Source organism: Agelaius phoeniceus, chromosome 12, assembly GCF_051311805.1.
Source record: "Agelaius phoeniceus isolate bAgePho1 chromosome 12, bAgePho1.hap1, whole genome shotgun sequence".
NCBI lineage: Eukaryota > Metazoa > Chordata > Aves > Passeriformes > Icteridae > Agelaius > Agelaius phoeniceus.
Window position 1 is genome coordinate 6,945,001 of NC_135276.1, and position 12,289 is coordinate 6,957,289.

Sequence of the window (12,289 nt, forward strand, 5' to 3'; positions counted from 1 at the left end):
CCTTACACCCAAAGCAGTGGCAGAGGTTTTCACTCCAGAGCTGAGGCTGGGCCATGATAAGGTTCTACAGCTCCTCAAGAGGAACAAAATGTTCCTCTTCTCATTTCTGATGGGAAGATGATATTTATCTAACAGGGATATTGGATATTTAATGTTCTGACATGTTAAGCTGCCATGTCAGCAGTACTTTTATACATGGCTACAATCTGTGTAGTTATTTATTGTCTTTGTTTAAAATATGTCTGCAATTTTAAAGCCTGCATTCAGTATTTTTCAGATGCAAACCAATCTGGTTTTTGTTTCAGGATGTGGCAATACTTTGCACAGACTGTTTAGCTGCTGTAGGTGTAATGTATTAAATTGTGTATGTACACAGTTTATACACACATATTCATAGCAGACTGAAAATTATGTTAGAAAATTGTAGAAGAAAATATTGAATTTTGCTGTAGTGTTAGGGAAGTACTGACAAAGGCCCCAACATTTATTCATGTTTTATATACCTTTTTACTCTGCCATCACTGCAATAATATAGTTCCAGTCCATTAGTACCTGCCACATCATGTGTTTTACCTATAACTTCTTGGCAAACAATTCAAGAAAAACCCCTAAAATTAGAGATAACCTATCACAGCCTGCAGGGTCTTACTTGCATGTGTAAATATATAAACAAATCTTGTTTTACTGCAAGGGAATATGCTTCAAAATGGAACTGATGTGTCTGCAAGAAAATATAAATATAAGAACTGGGGAAGGGAAGGTATTTTGACTTCATGCATGAGTTTGATATGAGACACCTGCTTAGTTCCTAAACTATCTAAAAGGCAGTGTGGAAGCAGGATAAGCCTTCCATGTTTTTTCAAGATTATGGCCTTTTATCTATATGGGGAGGTAGCTGGCACATTTCTCAGGCTTCTGAAAAATAAAATAATGACATAATGTAGAGTCCTGGGATTTGGGAGATCCAAGCAGGCAGTCTGATCTTATTGTTGCAGAAACAAGTGCCAAAATTCCCTACAGATTTCTCTTAGAGCAGAGTCTGCATTTGAAGTTAAATTTGGGTGGATGGTTGTTTCCTGGAAGATTTTATTATTTCAAAGTGCAGTTGTGTTCTGGCTTCCAGGAAATAAATAAGTATCTGTAATTGTTTTTTAATATAATTATGTGTATCATCTACATATTCTTAGGGAGTGGAGCTCTGATGAAATGTGGGTGTCATGCTCCAAAATGGTTTCTCCAGTCTGCTGTGAAGCAGCCCTGAAGGAGGTGAAGCCAAGGGGCTCCTCCAGCTCTCCACCAGCCTGGCACAAGGCTGTCTCCAAATTGGGGGAGCAAATTTCAAGGCAGCCAGTGAGATGTGACCTAGAGCAGTGAGTATAGCAAATGGTTATGTTTAAAAATAATTTTAAATTGCATTGAAGATCTGTAATCCAGATTCTGGGCTGCATCTGACTTGAGAGAGGGGCTGCTGGAAGGAGCTGTGGGCTGAGGGTGACCTCAAAGGCACCAGGCAGCCCAGTCACCTGTGCCTGCTGGTTGCACAGGCAAGGGAAGAGTCTTCTGTCACAGCCTTTCCAGAAGGAACAACTGCACCAGTTGGATCCAAGTGAATCCTTTAGTTTGGAAAAGACATTTAAGATCTTAAGGTGTGGTTACTTTTAAGTTATTTTCTGGACAATCAATAATGCAAGTTTTAGTTTGTTTGTCCTATGTGTAGTGGAGCAAGATGTGAGAAAAGGAGAGGGTTTGTTGTAGTTACTGCTGACACTGCATTCATTCAGGCTGCTGGATAAAAATGTGGTCATGTTGTAACATTCCCATGTAGCCTCCATGAAATGAGATATGCTTCACTTCCTAGTCTGAACTGCAGCCCCTTCTTGTCACCCTTCACTTTGGAGGTGGCTGGAGTTCATTGTAGGTTTGTGACTCAAGATGATGCATAAATGTGGTGCTGTGAAAGATGAGTTCAGTTCTTGGTAAAAAATATTAACAGAACAAGGGAAAGTGTAGAAAAGGTTAAAAACCTAGAAAACCTTCCTTGATTTTAATTCCTTGGGATCTTTAGAGCAAAAGCACAGCAGTGTATAGCACTTCATCTTTAAAGTCATAAAATGATCTGGCTGAGATGAACATTCCCGTTGAGTTCAGGTTCATGATGCTACTTCTGAAAGGATTTCCAGAGCTGCAGAATGGCTATTAGACATTGCTGTTAATACTAATGAGGATAATAGGTCTGTTAAATGAGGTCCACCGGCATTAACTTCGAATTTTCTGGAGTTTGGTATGATGTTTAAAATGTTCTTATCACCTTGGTATCTGAGCATCATGCCACAATTATCAATTCATTTTAATTTTCTGTTTAAAATATTTTATATAAATCTAAACAAAGCATTGTTTAGCCAGGAGATTGGAATGTTTTCTTTTTTATCAATTGCATTCTCTTGGGTGCATCTGTCTCAAAAGTCTCTCCTGAGAATGAGCACCAGAGGGTTTGGGTTTATGTTAATTATTTGAGACTTTCAGAAACCTCTATTATTTACTTGCTAAATGTGTATTTCCCTAAGATTATAATCACTTTTTTTTCCCTCCTTCTTTCTGGGTTTTGTTCATAACATTATAATTATTCCTGTCATAGGTGCTTATTACTTTATGTCTGGGTGCCATTGGTTCCCTAAAGCACTTGTTCTAAAAAAAACCCAAGTGTTTTTTTGAACAAAAGAGCCCAAATTTTAGCCCTGATTCAGTGGGGCAAGCAGCCATTTGGCTGTTTCCAGGCACATCCTGCCAGCTGGACTAACCACATGATGCCCATGGGCAGCTCTGCCATGCTCAGTCTTGTGCTGCTGTGGAGATGCAGCTTCCAAGCTGCTGCTGGCTGGGTTCCAGCTGTGTGGCTGCACAGGAGGCACAGCTGGCGTGCAGCTGGCTGCACCTGGCTACCTGGGCATGCCCTGAGGCACAGCTGCACTGCTGCAGCCTGGGCTGCTCCTCAGAAAGCTGTCCTGACCCACCTCAATGGACAGCTGACAGCTCGTCACAGGTAAGCAGTGCCATGCCCTGGCTGCCCTTGTGACAGTCTGGGCAGGACATTTCACACAATGAAAGATGCCAGAGACATCCAGAAGTGAGCTCTGTCCTACTCCACATCAGGTTCTGCAGGGCACTGTGTGGACATGCATCACACAAGCTGTACAGGGAATAGAAGAGCTCCTTACCTGTGTCCAGAGCAAAGAGGGAGATGTGATTTGTAACAGGAACCTGTGTTCATTCTGTTTCCTTTCTCTGCTCCTACAGCTCACAGGATTCCCTCTAGCAGTATGAGTAGGGACATACAAAAACTGATATTTTTCTGTGTTGTAGAAGAGGAACATAGGAAAGTATCACGGGCCACGCCTATTTTGCTGTTTCCTTAAAGCAAATACTCATTGCAAAATATCTAAATTTTACTTAATTTAATCAGGCATCTACTTCATACAGGTTTTGGGGCTTTTTTGTTCAGTGCCCAGTTCTCTTTCCTGTAGTCCATAGCTGTGTGAAGAAATAAGTTCCCAAAAATATTCAGGATAATCTTTACAAAGACAATTTCTTTCTACACAGTCATATTTTTTTCTCAAAAATATGATAGAACTCTCTGATGGAAAAGTATCATGCCTTTCTTCACTTTATTTGTACACTGTCCTCTAATAGACATTCTTATCTGTTGTAAATTTTTTTACTAAAATAGTTAACTTTGTCATTTTTTTCTTGTAGAAAAGTGTTAGCCACAGCAGAACTTTCTCCCTTACATTTAGCTATATCAGAAACCTATTTCTAGAAAAAATGTTGAATCTGTGCATTAATTTCCAAATTCTAAAGATCAACCAAAATCAGTGTGTGTTTTTCCAACAACTTTTATAAACAGTCTACAGATTCAATTTGCCATTATAATTATACGGTTGATTAATCCTTGTCTGAAAAAAAAAAATCCACTTGGAAGCTTTTCACATTTTAGCATGGGGTAGTGTTGTCCAAGAAGCTGGGTAGAGGAATTTCTATTGAGCAGGTGTTACTCTGGAGCAGTGAGGTGTTTCAGGGGTGCAAGTAGGAAGCAGAACACAAACCCTCCCAGCCTTGGCAGCTCCCTTGGGAGCAGAAACAGTTCCAGGCAGCTCCATCTCATCCCATCGTGCCCCCAGCCCTCCTTTCCCCTGATATTTGCCAGCACTGGCTCTTGGGTAGCCACGTGGTCACTAGATCACAACATTTGCTCAGCTGAAATGCTTGCCCTCCTTTTCCCTCCCCAGCTTGTCTCTATACCAATCCTCCCTTCACTATTTCCTCCCTGCTACAATTTTGCCCCAGTCTCCTCTTTTCCCCAAAAAACCTCTGCAAATGCTTAAAAACTGTGAATGTATAATAGACTTCAGTATATGTTCATAAATTACCTATGAAAATAAAAACACATGGGCTGAATCAGCAATTGTTACTTGCAGCTATTTGATCCTCTGTAGTTGTGACTATTATACATAACCATCATAAAGGAAATAAAAAACATTTGATGCTCCTTTTCCAAATTCACTATCTGTATATCTTGCTTGCTGAAAAAAACTCTAAAAATCCCAATCTGCTGTAATATTAAAACAATTGCTGGGCAAGTACTACAGAAACAACCATTGTGGTACACTATCAGTTGTTTTTATAGCCCCTGCTCAGAATATTTCCTAAAGGTTTAGAGTCCCAGTCTGGAGTCTGGAAATACTTCATGGAAAATAAGAAGAGAACCAAAATACAAACCAAACTGAAACAACAAGAAAAAAGAGTAAAAATATATTCTGCTATCTAGTGATTAGCACTAGAAGATCTGATTGACACCTGGTCTGTTGAGTTCTTAGAAAAATCAGCAAAGGCAGCTGTAGCAAAGATGTACAGAAAAAAATTTCATTCTTTCTCAAAATATGAACACTGCTATGAAATCAAAATCTGTCAAACCTCAGCCTATCCCCCTAAACTGTTTGGGAATGCTACCTGAGGTAAGTTACTCAGCAAGATACATTTTTAGAGAGATAATGATATATTTTTCTTACATCTTTGGGTTCAGATTTTTTTACAGTTTCTCTTCTGTAGTCTGATACCTGACTACAGCAGGTCACCCTAGGCCCTACCAATAATCTCTTCACCAATCCCTTCCTGCTGCAGTTTTTGTCAATGCTGCCCATAAATCCACATAATCTCATCTCCTCTTTTATACTTGACTGTCTTTTCAGCTATCCTAAAACAATCTTTGCTGAGCCCATGTTCAGTGACTAACTTGGCCTCATTTCCTCCAAAAGCAGTAATGGGACAGGACAGCTTCATTTCCATTTTTCAGGAGCATTATGACATGGTGATCACCCAGGTAAGAATAACAAGTATCAAGATTTTGAAACTATTGAAGGTTGTGGTCATTCTCTCTGAGGAGAAAGCAAGCTCCTCTTTCTCTTGACACCAAGCATAGCATGGGGAAGCAGGGATGCAATTCCCAATATCCTTCTGCCTGTTTTGATGAGGTTGCATAAGAATCCATCATGGTTTATTTTGCTAGTGATCGAACCTTGTCTAAGACCTGTACAGACAGACTTATGCGTAGCAAAATTAAACACTTTGAAGATTTTCTTAATTAACTTCCCCCCTTCCCCCAAGAGACTCATCTTTCTTCATCTCCTCAATGAAGAGAATAAAAGAATAGGTTTTCTGGCCCCTAGCTCTTTCTCTTACCTACCTGAAGACAAGAAACTCAGGTGCCATTTTACTGTCCAATATTAACTGTGAGGAAAGTGCTGAGAAGGTGAATTAATTGAGTGTGGGCTGCAGATGAGTTGAATAACATCACACACTGACACATACTGTTCATTAGATTTCTTGATGCAAAGGTGGTTTCTGCAATAATGGTACCCATGTTTTAATCTTATCTCTCAGGCTTGGGGAAGGAAGATAAAGCGCTCTGCTGTGTAACTAAACTGCTTCATAGGTGCTAGAGTCCTGAGAAATGTTCTTAATACCCTTCCCAATGGCTCTAGCACATCTTAAATTGTGTTACGAGAAATTCAGCTTAAATTTCATCACTCCCAAGGCACCTGGTCATTTGCAAAACCAGGTTGGTGTACATCTATTATATAGATTAAAAAACAACAACAAAAAAAGACTAAGTAAGTTTAGGTGTATATAATTAACTACAAGGATATTGCTCATTTGCATTTCCCTTACAAACACTTCCTATATTTTCTTTGCTTTAAATGCAGAACCCCTTGAAGAGGTGGAGAAAAAAAACCAGTTCTCACCCACTGTTCTGAAAAATGGATCCTGTTCTGTTCCCGTGGCACTGGCTGATGCTTGTTTCAGTTACTCAGCATGATGCTGTAATGGAAGAACTGTTTAGACTGAAGCTCCATCTGCTTATCAGCGAGAGGCTGCAAGCCTGATGCCACACTCCACTGCGTCTATTGGTGTGGAGAGAAGGCTCTGCAATGGTGTGTGGGAGGAGCAAGAGTCATGGCAATGAAAGGAATGCGAGGTAGAGCCCTCTCTGTGGTGCTCTGGTGGGCAGACTGGAGTAGCAGCCCCTCTGAGCAGGTGTGGAGGGAAGCAGTGGCTGCTTCTCACTGTACCAGGCAGCAATCAGACTTAAGTTTGTGTGGAGGTGAGGCAGGATGAGAGAGAGTTATAGGGGATGAGATAGGATCTGGTATTACCTGAGGATAAAGAGAGTTTGGCAAGACAATGTACATATATGGAATACAGCAATGCAAGGCCTATGACTTTACAGAAATTCAAGTAAAGCAGTTTAGTAAGATGAGACCACATTAAGCTGACTCATATGGGACCTGGGGAGAGAATAGCCTGTCAGAGACAGTGAAGGCACAGCAAGGTTCCATGGGAAAATATGGAACATATTGGAGAGTGCAAGGTGTGAAGGAGGGAGATGGAGTGTGCCAGTCAGCTGTGCTGAGTCTGGAAGAACAAAGACAGCTTTGGAACAAAGGGAGTGGATGAGGAACAGTGAGCAGGGGAAAAGCATCCCTGGCACGTGGGGTTGACCATGTGCCCCCTCTGGGTGCAAAGGATGAGCACAGTGGTTTTATAGCTGCTCAGGAAAGGGAGAGAAGCAATACAAACATGTGGCATAGGCTTTAGTTGGGCTTTTCCACATTTTTGGCAGTGAAAGGCTTTGCCAATTGCCCAAATAGGCATGACACAGAGATGTGTCTTCAAGGTACCAGTGATGAAAGGAAAACTGAGTTTCAGCTGTAAAAGATGGCAACAGGAGGAGCTGGGTGCTTTTAGAGAGCTCACAACTCAGAGATCAAATTTGTCCTTACAAAGGACCCAAAACTGCAAGCAACCAGAACCTTGTAACATTACCTTGTGGATATTCTTAAGATGCAAGTCTTAAGGCTGTAATTCTTGTGTAATGAATCTAACTCAGACTGGGAGATTTTTTTTTCTGTTTTTTTTTGATATTTGAGGTGAGAGGAAAAATATTTTAATCTTTATTTACAAGCAATGCTGTAAACTAAAATTTAAATTTAAATTCTACAAAGTTAAGGCATCACCATTTGTGCAGAATTTTCTGCTGTTACCCTATTCGTCCTTATTTAACAGGAGTGCATTTGGTAACAAAGATAAAACTTGCACAGCCTTCATACTCCTTGTCTTGTCTCCACCAATTTCATGGCATTGTCATAGGCACTACTATCCTGTGTGTCACTCCACCTCATTCTGTGCTTTCCCACTCTGCAGATAACAACTGGTCTCTACTGGGATTGATTTACATATTAAACATTAATTATTTTCCTGTCCTTAGTTATGCAACATCTCTGTGCCTGGCCAGCAGCAAGATGTGGTGAAAACTTCAGTGCTCGGGCCTGGCGTATTTCTGCTGCTCGTGTCAGCCCTCCTGGGTAGTGCAGGAAACAGTATCTCCCAAACCTGTCAAATCTATCACTCTTCTAGTTCAAATGTTGACAGGCCTTGGTAAAGCACTCTTTAAACAGATCTGTTCTCTGTCACTGCCATGACAGTAATACATGAATCCACAATCACAATGATTTTAGAAACAGACAGACAACATGAACTATAAAAGCCTGATCCTGTTAGAGCTTTCTTGGATGAGTATTTTAAAGACAATATTTTTGTGCTAACATTTTTGAGAGTATTGCATGTCTCTGATCCTGAATCTCTTGTTTCTTTTTGATATCTTGATCCCTTATCTTGACTCTTTAAATATTCTTCATTTTTCTTGTGGCTACCTCAATCTATTTGCTAGATATTTTCAAAGCCTTTTACTGCAGATGTTACCATGTTGTATCTAGATATCCAATAATGTGGTCAATCACTACTCCCACTGAGCTGAATGCCAAAGTCACAGCAGATGTTGTTTGACAGAAGGAGGCATTTATTATCTCATTGGACATTAAAGATAGAACCATATTTTCTGTAAGAAGAATCTGATGGCAGAAGAAGCCTCCGAGTGCTAAAAACATCCCATAACAAAACTGGGCTGGAGATTAGTGATGCCAACAACATCTGTGACCATGGATGGCCAATGGTATGTGGAATTTCTGATTTGACTGTGTAGAAATTCACTTGAAGCACTAGCTAAGTCAAGAAATATGGCGTTTTAAACCCTCTGGTCCATCGTACACTTCTCCTAGTAGGTACAGTCTAAACTTCTGTACTGTTTTTTGATCCAGGCTCTTGAATATTTTTAGTGTAGATATTGTTAACATATGTTGCAAAATGAAATTTCTGACTCATGAATGACCAAAGGGAATAAGTTTATGTTTGGGTAAGGAAGAACTGTTTTGACACCCACCATCTCATGATCTGAGTGTTTACCAACTGGGCCTTAGTGATCTACCATTTTAGGTTAGTAAATACTAATATTTATCTTTAACAGACCTGATACTAAAGCTTCATGAGTAGGAACAATGTGTCATTATGATTAAGCTCTGTTTTCTGAATTTTCACAGTTCTGTGAACTGTGAACTGTTTCTGATGTTGTTGGGGACTTGTTACCTTGAATTGGATGTGTTCAATATGGGCACCCTAATGGCCAGATTTAATTTTCTCATTTTTCTGAAAGAGTTTCTTAAAGTTTGAACATCAAGAGCACAATGCTTCAAATACAGAGATAATTTTGGTCTGAGGATAATATGTTCAGAGGAATATTGGTTTGAAAAAAGTTGTGGATTTGTCTAAAAGTTCAAAGGATCCTTTAAATTGCTATAATTTGCATTCTGAAGCTTTTAGGGGGTTTTTTGTGTGACTGACTATGCACCAAGTTTGAAATTCATCCTGGCCATAGCAATGGGCAGACTAATGTCTGAATTGAAATATATGACATTATGGTGTCATTGTTAATAGCATTGCAATTGTTACCAAAATGTTCGTTGATTCCTTGTATCTATTGCATCTCAGGCTCTGTGAAGATGCTGCACATTTCTCTCTTCATGTATAATGCTAACTTTTCACAAAAAAGATTAAAACAGGAATAGAGGAGCATTTCTTTGCCATTTTCTCCAAATTACTTTAAAATTTTAGGTATTTGAAATATAATTACCAAAAGAGTATCAGTAGCATTTCTAGTGGGTAAGCAAATCTGGCTGTTCCACAATGTTCAGGTGCATAGCTGTTATGAGATGAAGGCATAAGTAAGTTGTCAGTTCCTTTGATACCATAATGTTTCCCTAATGGAACCATGGAACAACATTAGACAGGTTTCCCAGCACCTCCCATCCAGAAGGGTGGATAAAATACAGTTTCTCATGATAGTCTTCTCTGTGTTTTAATATGAACTCTTTTTCCTGTAGTACCAGTAGCCTATATGCAGTGTTTTCACCCCTTTACAGACTGATAATGAGTGAATGTTCATGTGGTCTGTTGCACAACACTAAGCTCTTATTTCACTGTCTGCAGTTATGTTCAGTAAGTACAATATGAACATCATCTCAATTAACAGAGTACCTTCAGGGCTTTTCTTAGCCAACTATTCTAGCACGCTTGTCCATACTGTCATCAGCACCTAATCAACTAATGATGGCTGAAAATGAGGAAGGCCAATCCCAATAAATCCAAAGGATAGTAATTTTTCTCTTTTAATGCCCTTCTCCCTCCTTCTTCCTTCTTCCTACGGCACATTGCAGTAAATTAATGTCACAGTGGTTATTACAGTAGCGCTGCTATGGCAAGTATTCAAGCAACGGTCCTCGAATATTTTACCTCAGCATTTATTTGTCCATAAAATAAAATAGGATTTATTGCAGTACTCTCTGGTTTGAGGACTGCATGGACAGCAGCTGTGACAACTCCTTATCTCCACTGCAGGTAAAGATATAGGGGATGTTTCCCTGAAGCTAAAGAGAAACAAGGAACATGAAAGTCAGTCAACTACACAAGCACAGTGTCACACAAATTGGTAAAATAAATAAATATAAGCATTTTAAAAAACCCTTATTTGTACCTAATAAGAACTCTAAGAAAAATAATTCAGTAATATTGTCCTTTAAAGGTCTCAGTAAATTAAAAGGGTAATCATTGCTATGAAGATTGCTGTGTCCAGATCAGTTATAGGATTTTGGGACTGAAAGATGGAAAGGTAAATGTGAGGAATTATTGTGGCAAGTCTTATTCAGAGAAGGAATTACAAATAGAAAAAAAGATCTCAGTCAATACAATTTTACAGTGGTTTATTGTTAGTGTTGTTCACTTAAAAAATAGATGGTTTTGACTACTTAAAAGTCTCCACCTTAAAGAAAAAAAAGCTCCCAGATTATAAAACATAGGTTCTGAAGCCAGCCCTGTGGAGATGTGACTGCTGGCTTAGAGATATTCATATTTTCAGCTGCATGTAAATTTCTGTGTGTCATTAACATCTCTGAGCTCTGTAATTAGGTCTCTCCTGATCTGGTTATAGTTTCTGTACATTATGAGTATGTAAGTCTCTCCAGGGAAGCACAAGGCCAGCCTTACAGGGTTTCCCCTTTCTGTGCCACAATTTTGCTCTTATCTTTAGCAAGTACATCCTAGCAACTGCTTGCTTGGAGGTTACAGTGAGATCCCAGGGAAGGGCTATAAAATATTATCAGTCTTTGCCAGCACGAGTCTCTACCACTACACCAAGGCTAGAGCACCTCCTTCCTTCACAGACTCTCTACTTTTCCCTACCTGGCACTCCTTATTTTAAATATATTTATTTTTTATTTTTTTTTTATTTTTGGTAAGAGAAAAAGATTTTCCTACAATGTGAAATGTGTATCCAAAAATCTAGCAGTGTTTGAAAGAATGTTCCTTCTGAATAAATAATGTCTCAGGAAATGAAATATAACATATAAACCAAACTGTTTGTCTTTCTGTTCTGCTTCTCACTGGGAAGCACCAGAGAGTTCAAGTACAAAGAGAAAAGTGGTTTATTAAAGGATGCTTGCATTTGGATTAGTTTGTTCTGAAAGCCTTTTCTTGTAGCATTATATCCAGGAAATGCTGCTCTCAATATAAGGAAGTGCTCATTCCATGGGCCTGACTCTTTTTTGATTTTTCTTGAATGAGGTTTCTGCTTAGGTATAACAAAATATTGGATAATGAAGATAGAAAACCGATAAAGAGTAAAAAAAATTATAGAGAATTGCTTAGAATGAATTCTGTGTGTAATTACTTGCATTTTTGCTAACTACTGTATAAACAACACTTTTAACAAGGCAAATTGGAAACGTGAAGACAAATCAGCTTAGGGATAGAGCTTCAATTTATTACACAATGATAACTGAAAACTTTGTTTCTGCTGCGTTGCAGTCAATTTCTACTGAGCTCACACTCTGAATGTGTGATTAATCATATGAGCACTGGGGTTGCCAATAAATACCAAAACCTTAAAACTATAACAACTTGCTCATTTTGTGCGGTCATTCCAAATAGCTAAACAACCAGAAATTGTCAATGTACACCAAGATCAATGCTCTGGGGTCTCTACATAAGATTGATTTCCCTCTCTGAGGATTTTTATCTCTCTCATCAACAAAAACATTTTGTCCTCCCTAAATAATCCAATCGAATGCCATCCTCCTGTGGAACAGTGAGAGGTTTAAATTGTTTGGATTAATCTCTGCTTTGAGGTGGCCTGGAAAGTCTCTGTAACTTTGTCAAATATAGCCTGGAGGGAGAACTGCTGTGGTTTGATATGTGCTAAAAATAAACAAATAATGAGAGTGTCTAAAAATCATGTTATGCTTTAAAAATAATATGTGTGTGAGATAATATTTTTTAAAGCTCTTGCTTC

General features: G+C 39.0%; 1 long non-coding RNA gene across 1 annotated transcript in view; it reads left to right on the plus strand.

The window, feature by feature from the left end:
* The window catches only part of LOC143695134 (uncharacterized), a 45,176-nt gene that overhangs the window by 17,917 nt on the left and 14,970 nt on the right, over nt 1-12,289 (plus strand). The window lies entirely within an intron of this gene.